Here is a 9,475-nt window from a genome sequence, read left to right on the forward strand (position 1 = left end):
ATCATCGTGATCAAGGATCTTGGGCTTTAATTTTCTGAGCATTTGGGCTCCATCTTCCTCTTCTTCTTCTTCAATTTCAAGCAATGGGGCCTTATTCTTCTCAGCAAAAGAAATATTTCTTGTGCTTCTCTCGGGGGTAGAGTTGGTGGCTTGAGCAGTAGCTTTGGGGCAGTCTTGGGCTTTGGTGGAGCAGCCCGAGACTTGATGGCATCCCCCATCAGCTTTTGAGTCTTTGATGCTGGAGCAGCATCCTCTTCTTCCTCTTCTTCCTCATCAGATTGAATGATCATTGAGGTCTTTCCAATAACTCTTGCCATAGTTTTCTTGGCCCTTTCCTTCCTCTTCTTGCCTTCACCAGCAGCCTCTCCAATAGTTGATTTGGAGGTTTGAAGAGTTGAGGCTCTGGCTTTTGAAGTGGGCACTCTCTTGGCAGGAGCCTTCTTGTTCAGACCAAGCCTTGTAGAAGCAGTTGTGCCAAATTCCTTCTTGACAACCTTCTTCTTTGAGCTGACTTCTTACTCAACAACATAGTCTTCATCCTCAGAGTCTGAGTTTCTCTTCTTCCTCTGCCTTGGGCAAGTTGCTTGGGGTGCTTCTACTACCCTCATCATAACTGCCAGAGGGACTAGTGCCCTCACTTAGGTTAACTTGCTCCTCAGACTCGTTCTGGCTATCACTCTGATCAGACATTTCTGACACTACAAACTGAGAGCTGACCCTATGAATAGATATAGATGAGATAGATGGATGAGCATCACAAAGTGCAGAGATTTTGCAAAACAGACGAGTCACCGAGAGTTTGAACTAGTGAGATCGGTTAGACCGAGACACAGTTTTAGTTTTCTACATAAAGCATTTTGGAGCTACCGATTTGTTAAACTCGGTGCCACCGAAGCAATATTGGAGTCTGAACTAGTGAGATCGGTTAGACCGAGACACAGTTTGGTGAGTCCGAGATTGCTAGGGTTTCACTGAGAGTTGAACTCGGTCACACCAATTTGCAAGTTTCGTTCAGACCGAAAGTTACAAGTGCAATGGCCTAAGCCAAATCGGTGAGACCGATTTCTACAACTCGGTCGGTCTGAGATGAGTTCGGTGGAAACCTAACCCTAAATTTTCGAATCAAAACTAATATAAAAGGAGTTTTTGCTGGATAGGATAATCTCATACGTGGTAAGAATCATGGCATTGACTTTGTGCTAAGAATCGGATGTAAATACTGCACAAAGGATTGAACTCATACCCTAACTTGGCGATGAGCTCGCTACGGCGGCAACGGTGGTGAAGATTACCATTGACGGCGGTGGAGACCAGCGATGGGAGGTTGCTGGCGATGAGGAGATGATCCGGAGACCCGAGTTGGCAGAGCAAGACACGCGCGAGCGAAAAGGTTTCAGAGGAATTTCCAAAATTTGGCCCGTGGGCATTTATATCCTGACCCTGTCGGTGTGACCGAGTGGAACAACTTGGTGGCATCGAGATGCAGAATCGCAAGCGGTTACTACAACTCGGTGTGACCGATTAGTTCTAATCGGTTGCACCGAGATTGAAAACCTAGATCAACTCAATGAACTCGGTTTGACCGAAAGGGATGAATCGGTCAGACCGAAATACACAGAGAGGTTTTGGAAGTTTTAGTCTATGACGAATCGGTGACTCCGAGTGCTCCTCACCCAGAGAGTTCGAAACTGACTTGATCAAACTTTGTGATGTAGCATGAATAGAGTTTGAGACGAGAAAATCATAGTTAGCTAGAGGAAGTTCTTAGCCATTCTTGTCCATCCATTTGGCAAAAGAAAATACCAAACAATCAACAGAAAAAATGGATGTCCTTGAGTGGGAAAAATATGCAATCAACATGCTCACACAATAAATGGCAAATGAAATATGTGGCAAAGCATGCATAAACACTCTAGCATCTATCAAGCAATTGGCGATGACTAGGTCATCTATATATGAGTATATTGACTGAGGAGTCAAATGAGAACATTTGATCATAGGTCATACTCATCGTTTAAGTGCAAGTGGGGTTACGACTTTTACATAAAGCATTGTTGTGTTCACACCATTAGAGTTGCTTTAGCTCAATTCTTAGAGTAAAGCTCCCCCTAGATGTGATATCCCCCCTAAGAGGGACGAACTAACCTTGGGTTTTGTCCATGATAACTTCATGTAGATGTTGAAGATGTGGATGCTCAATGTTGATGTAGATCATTTGGAGAAATCCATTGGAGTGAGTTGCACTTTCAATACCTACATGGGTTAGTCCCACACGGAACAAACAAGGATATCCATAGACATAGAGTGAAGTACACACAAGATGATTGTAACATCCCCAAATTCTAAATTTTGGAATGTTATATTAAATAAATATTTTATGATTGTTTGTGTGACTGATTGTGTGATATTGAGTGGCATTTGGAAATTTCAGAGGCATTTGAGTTTTGCTTGAATTTGGATTCAAATTGGCATTTGAATTTCAGTTCAAAAACCCTGACCAATACTTGTTCAAAAGTATGAGAGGAGTTAAAATTACACTCCAAAAATGTCAGAAGAAAATAATGCCAAAAGTTTGAATTCAAATTTGGTTTTATTTGGAATTTTTCTAAAAAATGTTTTTATAAAGTTTTTTGTTCCACCTCTGAAAAATAGTTCATCTTTTAGATTTTATTTTTCTGGGAATTTTGATATATATATGTCCTATACAAAAGTATTTTTATCTTCTCCCTATATATATATATATTCTTTCTGACTTTATTTTAAAAAAAAATTGCCTTAGCCGGGCGCGAGGCCAGCAAGCCCAGCCACCCGGGCCGCAGCCTACTAACCAGGCACCAGCCCAGCCACCCGCGCAGGACGCCACCAGCGCCGCTCCCCACGCTCGTTCGATCTCCCTCACGTAACTCTCTCTCTCTCTCTCCTTTTTTTCTTTCTTCTTTTTCTTTTTTTCCTCTGACCGTTGGACCCCACCGCGTTATCTCCTTCCTCCCAAACAACCTGCACCGCGTATCTTGCTTCGCCACCTCGCGCACGGCTGCGTCTGCGCCCTCACAAAACCCTAGCTAAATTCTTCCCCTCGCCCAAGTAACACGTCCTATAACTACCCCTACCCGTCCTCTCGTGATCCCCTTCAAAAACCCTCTCTAAAATCCTCCACAGCCACCGCCATCTCCATCCCGATCTCGTTCTGCTTGCCGCTGTTCATCGCCGCACCCAACGCCGGTGAGCACCCCTTCGACCCCTCCTTCCATCCACGCACTGCCGTTGCCCAGGCGCACTCCCTTGACATGTTTTTGCCCTCTCTTGTCAACTACAGGGGCAAATCGAGCTCGTACGCCGACCACCGGAGCTGCAGAGCCCCAACCGTTGTCACCATCGCCCTGCTCGTTTCCGTCATCTCCAAGTGCGAACTCCACCACCACCGCGACGCCCTCGCTTTACCGCATCCGTTCAGCCACTCCACTGACGCCCGCGACCACCGGAATCACTGGCCGTTCGATGCCGACCACCGCTCCATCGCCTCTGTACGTCGTCTCGGTCGCTATAAGCCACCTCCCCTTCATCCGTTAGATCGATATCCAACGCCTCGGATTAGATCCTAGTGAAAGGTTAGGTTATTTGCAATAGACTGGTTTTATTTTCGGTTAACTCCCAGTTTAGATCTAGACGGTTTACTAGTTCAGTTTTTTTAATAGCCGTACTCGTGTTCTATTAGTTGCGACCGTGTATTATAGTTACAGAACGCCCACCTCCTAGGCCCAGTAGCGCTCGTTAGTTTTTTTTGTTAATTCGTTTCTGTTTTAAAAACAGAAAAGTTCCAATCTTGAAAAATTTATATCTCTTAGGTTATTTAATATTTTTAGTTGATTCTTTTTGCTCTAGTTTGAAAATTTCCTCTAGTTTTTGTATAAAATAATTTCGGCCATGTTTGTAGTTTTAAAAGTTGTGGTATTTAAGTTTTAGTAAGATTAGTATTTCTTCTATAAAGTGAGCTAGGATTAATTTTTTTAGTGTTTCTTTTTTTACTGCTTTGTTTTGACCTTGCCTAGCAGTAGGATTAAATTGGGCATTTATAGATTTTATTAAAATTAGGTTATCACAAAGAAAAGCCTGTTTTAGTTTATTTTGTTGTTGTTTTCTGTTGTTTTTATTACTTTAAATATTGTTTCCGCCTTTGTTTTATTTTATTTCTGATTAGTTTCTGTAGTTATAGATGGTGAACTTTTATTTACAGAAAAATATCATGTTTATTTCTTTTTTTGTTTTGTTTTAATCATAACTAGAGTTTTAAAATAGTTTTTAGGTGCTTCTTTTTGCCAGTAAAAGTTTATGAAAAATACCTTCTATTATTTTAATAAACACTGTATTTCCTTTCCGTTAATTACTTTAGTGTTTTAGTTGCTATTAAGTTTTACTTAGGGCAAAGCTATATTAGTTGTTTGTAGTAAAGTCTTAGACTTTCCCTAGTAGTTTTCTTTGTAGTTTTATTCGAGGGTTCTTTGGAATTAGTTTGAGTTTTATTATTGAGTTTCCTTGTTGTTTTGATTGTTATTTTGAGTGGTAGAATGATTGCTTATGTGAATGACATGTTTATTATTATAGATTTCATAGGAGAGTTGCGTATATTCTTATCAAATTTCTGAGAGCGTTATTATTCTTCATCAACTTACCAGGCAAGTTCACTTTGACCATGTTTTTCATACCTATGTTTTATTTGCATGTACTAGAACCCTTTCAATAATCCCTCCAGTAGTGATATTGATTTCTTGTAGTTGAGTAGAATGCATGAGGTCGGAACCCATCTCCCCGTTATCAAGACCGGGACGTTATATAGTTTTAATGCTACGCTATAGTAGATGGGGTTTGGTATGAGTGCATGAGAGGGGTGTGAAGAAGGAGCACTCTACGTCAATGGCGACAACTTCATGATGGCACGGACTGCACCTTCAGGACTCCTCAAGATTTTGAGGCTCGAGACAAGAATTCTATACACACTACTGGGTGAAGGACGGTTGAGGGGCACCCTGGAGAAACCAGTGGATGGCCGGTATGCATGGAGAAGCGCCATGACATCTTGCGGAAAGCTTCACCCAGGCTCAAAGAGACGGAAGAATACTTCATGCCCGGAATACTTCACCCAGGCTTTGGAAGGATTGGACTTGGATCTATCTCGGAACTCTCAACACAGGACTGAAAATTTAATTCTGAGCAACTTATGATGATTTGGGTGATGAGACATCGGTTGGCGGAACCATGTCATGATAGAAACTCCATAGTACAGACTCCAGTTATTTCTTTTGATGTAGGGAAAATAAAACTAGCTTTTACGCAAACAAAACTCAGACCCAGAGCCACAAAGCCATATTGTATATAGAATAGCTTTATCAATCTGCTATCTCTTATTGTGATCTTGCCGGTACATTCAATGTACTGACCTACACGGCTGCAACGTATCATGTTGCTGGATTTTTCTCCGATGAGTAAGAGTTACGTCATAGGGTTACGGTCTACACTCAACCTGCTGATGGCGTTGATGGGAATCCACATCCGTTTGTTTGTTTCCGTTGTTACTGTCGAGGTATATATCATTTTTACATTATGTTTACATGTGATTGCACTTTGATATATACATTGATGTACTGTGTGTGCCAGCATACTGATCCAGGGATGGCACAGATACATAGAGGCTTGACCGTCTAAGGTCGGGTCGCTACAATGATGTCCATGAAAGCATTAGGTTACCTTGTCCCTTGTCTTACCAACAAGAGGGTTTGTGACTCCTTGAACTAGTGCAAGATGTGGAAGTTGTTTGCACTTGTTCTTGCCAAAATGATATGAGTGAAGTATGTTGGTGGAGTCACCCTCAAGAACTCTCTAGTTCTTATTCTTTGGGATCTACATCAACTTGATGGGAATCCTTGGAGTTGTGGTCATACTTGATGAAGTTGAACTTGATGTAGTATTGGGAACCCACTTGACCAAGGCCTTGGGAGCTTCTTCAAATACATCAATCTCCTCTTGAAGCTTGTCCTTGCCTTTTTGCTTGTGGTCTTGTGGTGGAAGATCATCTTGAACTTGTGTTCCTTTGAAGGAAGTAGGATCATACTTATCTTGTTGAGGAACAAACTTCGTCTTGGGGTATTGATCTTCTTCCCACTCAACTCCATTGGCATTGAAGTTTCGTTCAAAACCAACACCTTGATTCTTCCGGTGCCTTCCTTCCTTGCGTATAATTTCCTCAAATTGCTTGCTTCCAGCAAGGCTCTTGTAAACACCTTTCTCTATAATTCCCTTCAATAAGTTATTTTCTTGCTAAAGTGTAACTTGTCTAAGAGAATCATTAGTGGAATCAAGAGAACTCACTACAAAAAAATACACTTCTGTGATGATACGTGTTTGTCACAGTAGGTCACCTTTTCTGTCATGTATGTACATCCATGACGATTTTATGACAGAATCAAGATAGTCATACCTGTGCTGTCGTAGAAGTGTTCCATGACAATACCAATATTATCATTATGGAAGTGTTCACTTCCATGATGATAAATGACGCGTCATGGAAGTGCTTTCGTCAAGGGTAACCGACACGTTGCATCCATCGTAACGGGTCATCGTTAAGTTATCGGGTCTGGTTTTGGATCCGATAACCCGTTAATAGCCCGTACCAATGGGGATTTTCCACGTGTAAAATTCTCATTGGCTGGAGGAAACACGTGTCAACTCGTCATTGGGTCAGATAGGCCCCTATGATATGCCGACATGTGCGATGGCCCACCACTAGCCCATTTAGCTGACAAAGGCCGACATGTTTGACTTGGTCAAAAGTTAGTGGGGCGGCCCATGAAAAGCCTATTAACAGTCTATTCACAAATAGCCCATTTTACGGCCCGGTAACTCACGGCCCGTTAGGGCCTTCCGGAAATCGGCCCAACAATGTCATGTGGGCCATCGAATATAACACCAGCATGTTTCACTTTCGGCCCATATATGGCTCGCGACGTCTTTCGGCCCATATGAGGCCTTTCATAACTTTAGGCCCTTTACTGCCCCACGGTGACTGTAGCCCATAATGAACAGTAAATTTCTTTGTACCCATTAACGGCCCATGATTCACATGGGCCGTTTCCAGCCCGTATTAGCTTTTGGCCTACTGATGGCCCATACGTTCTTGGGCTCCTTTCCATCTCTCGATTACTTCTGGCCCGTTACTGGCCTATTCCCCTAATGGGCCAAATTTGGCCCGTGGCAAGAATTGGCCCATTTGTGGCCTATTAACCCATTGCAGCGTTTCTAGCCCGCCCTATATTCTGGCCCAATAACGATCCATTATGCTTGTCACAGAATTAAGCCTTTGTTGTCCTCCGGCCTGTTAACGGCCTGTTGCCGTGCTAGGCCGATACCAATTACGCCTGTTTGCGGCCCATGTGGACCCATTTATCCGACGGCCCGAGGCCCACCGATTCTACGGCCCGTTGGAGGCCCATTTATCCGACGTCCCATAGGAGGCCCATGGATCCTAAAGCCTGTAGCAGGGTCAAGGTTAACACGGTCCGTATATGGCCCATGGTTGTTGCCACCACTAGCAAACCAGGGAAAAAGAAGACTAGGAAATAAATAAGCCAGAAACTAACGCTAGGCTATTAAGGCGAGTGCACAGATTACATCCACTGGGCATCAAAGATCGCCACCAGTGCAAATATAGGGAACACCCTACACTATACAAAAATGGCTTGCTATTTTCTTCAGCCGATGGCTGCACGTTAAAAACAAATTTTGTATCGCAACAAAACAAATTACAACCATAAAACAAAAGGAAGTTGGCATAAAAGTTAATAGTCTAGCAGATAAATGCACCACCAGAAGTTCAGAAGCTTAGTTCATTTGACCTGACTATTACGTTTTCATGTTGTATTGTCCGATGGAGCACCTTCGCCTTCATTTCTCCTAGGCTCCTGAACAACATACAAATGTCTGATAGTCTGGTTTCAAAACCATGCATATCTTGATGACATCGAGCAATGTTTGTCCTTGTTTCATAAAGGGTCTCTGTTAGGGAATTGACTTGTGTCTGGAGCGCAGATATAGCATTGTTTTGAGCTTGCATATCTTGATCATGAGGTAGTTTGGACGAGATTGACTTAACAACCAACCCAGTATTACGCAGGAGCATGCTTTTGGCACTGTTAGTGGACAGGTACTGACCCACTGCAGCAATGGGTGACATTGCGGTTATAGTTGCGTCGTCACCTTCAGAAGGTGGCGGTTCCACCATTTTTTCCATAGCTTGTTGAAAAGTTGAGTTTTTTACATTAGTAGTATCAAAACAAAAGATATTATGGAGGCAGCAAAACCAAACAAAATAGCTTTGGTCTATATACACAACTTATTCTGGTGAACCCATGTAAATATTAGTTGTATTTTACTGCAAAGTACATAATAAAACCAGGTTCCAAACATATGACCATGTACCATGGCTAATGTATTGTCTATTTCTTCACATTGTATTGACAACTAAGGATAAAGAGACAAAGTTTATAATATGGTAAGCATAGTATGACATCATTCATATCACAAAACAACCAAGAACAAACAAAACAGGCAATTGTAACGTTATGTGGGCAAGTCCAGCAAGGAACTAGACTACAGATCAAGATCAAAGGAACATCACTCCTCTATTTTAAACCTTGTAAGGTGCAATGATACGCTAAGACAATTGTGTATAAAATTGAAAATAGAAATAGACATTGGATGCAAACCATGCAGTTCAATGCACAAGTCAGAGTAAGTAGTAGTTAAAAGGCATGAGGATTAAGGACTTACAATAGCGGCTTTGACTGGTGTAGTCATGCCCTTCGTCTTGTTGGTGTGACAGTCCTTGAAGATTTCCACATCATTTGGTTCAGGTACTTTTTGGTCCTTGCGGGCTTTCCTCTACATTTGGAACAAGTTAATATAGATATGATAATATGGTACAGCGAAAAGAGTGAAACAATAGCTAATTAGAAGAGCCTCGTAGTGTGCAATATAGCAACGAGATCCTGTCATCTGTTGGAATTTCACTTTCATACGGATGGCCTTGTTCTTTGAACAGTTCACCTACAAGAAGATAAATTTGTGAGGCACATGAGTAAATAGGATTTCAACATGTGATCTGATCACACACTTATATATATACATATATATAGATGAGTCTATTCTAATAACATCCCTTAAGACCTTATTCTAATAACACCTATCCCTTATTCTGATAACACCCCCACCCCCACCCACTTCTTCCCCGACCAAAAACAGGTACCGCACCGGCCATCGCCCACCTCCCGCACGACCACAAATCTTCCTCCACCTTCTTCCACCAACCCCAGCGCCGCCCACCAGTGCCGCCCGCCCCCAACCACCTCCTACCCCGCGTTCAGCGCCCCCACCTCCCACCCCGCGGTGGCGCCCCCAACCCCGGCCACCTCCCACCCCATAGCGG

The sequence above is a fragment of the Triticum dicoccoides genome, chromosome 5A (genome assembly GCF_002162155.2).
Source record: "Triticum dicoccoides isolate Atlit2015 ecotype Zavitan chromosome 5A, WEW_v2.0, whole genome shotgun sequence".
NCBI lineage: Eukaryota > Viridiplantae > Streptophyta > Magnoliopsida > Poales > Poaceae > Triticum > Triticum dicoccoides.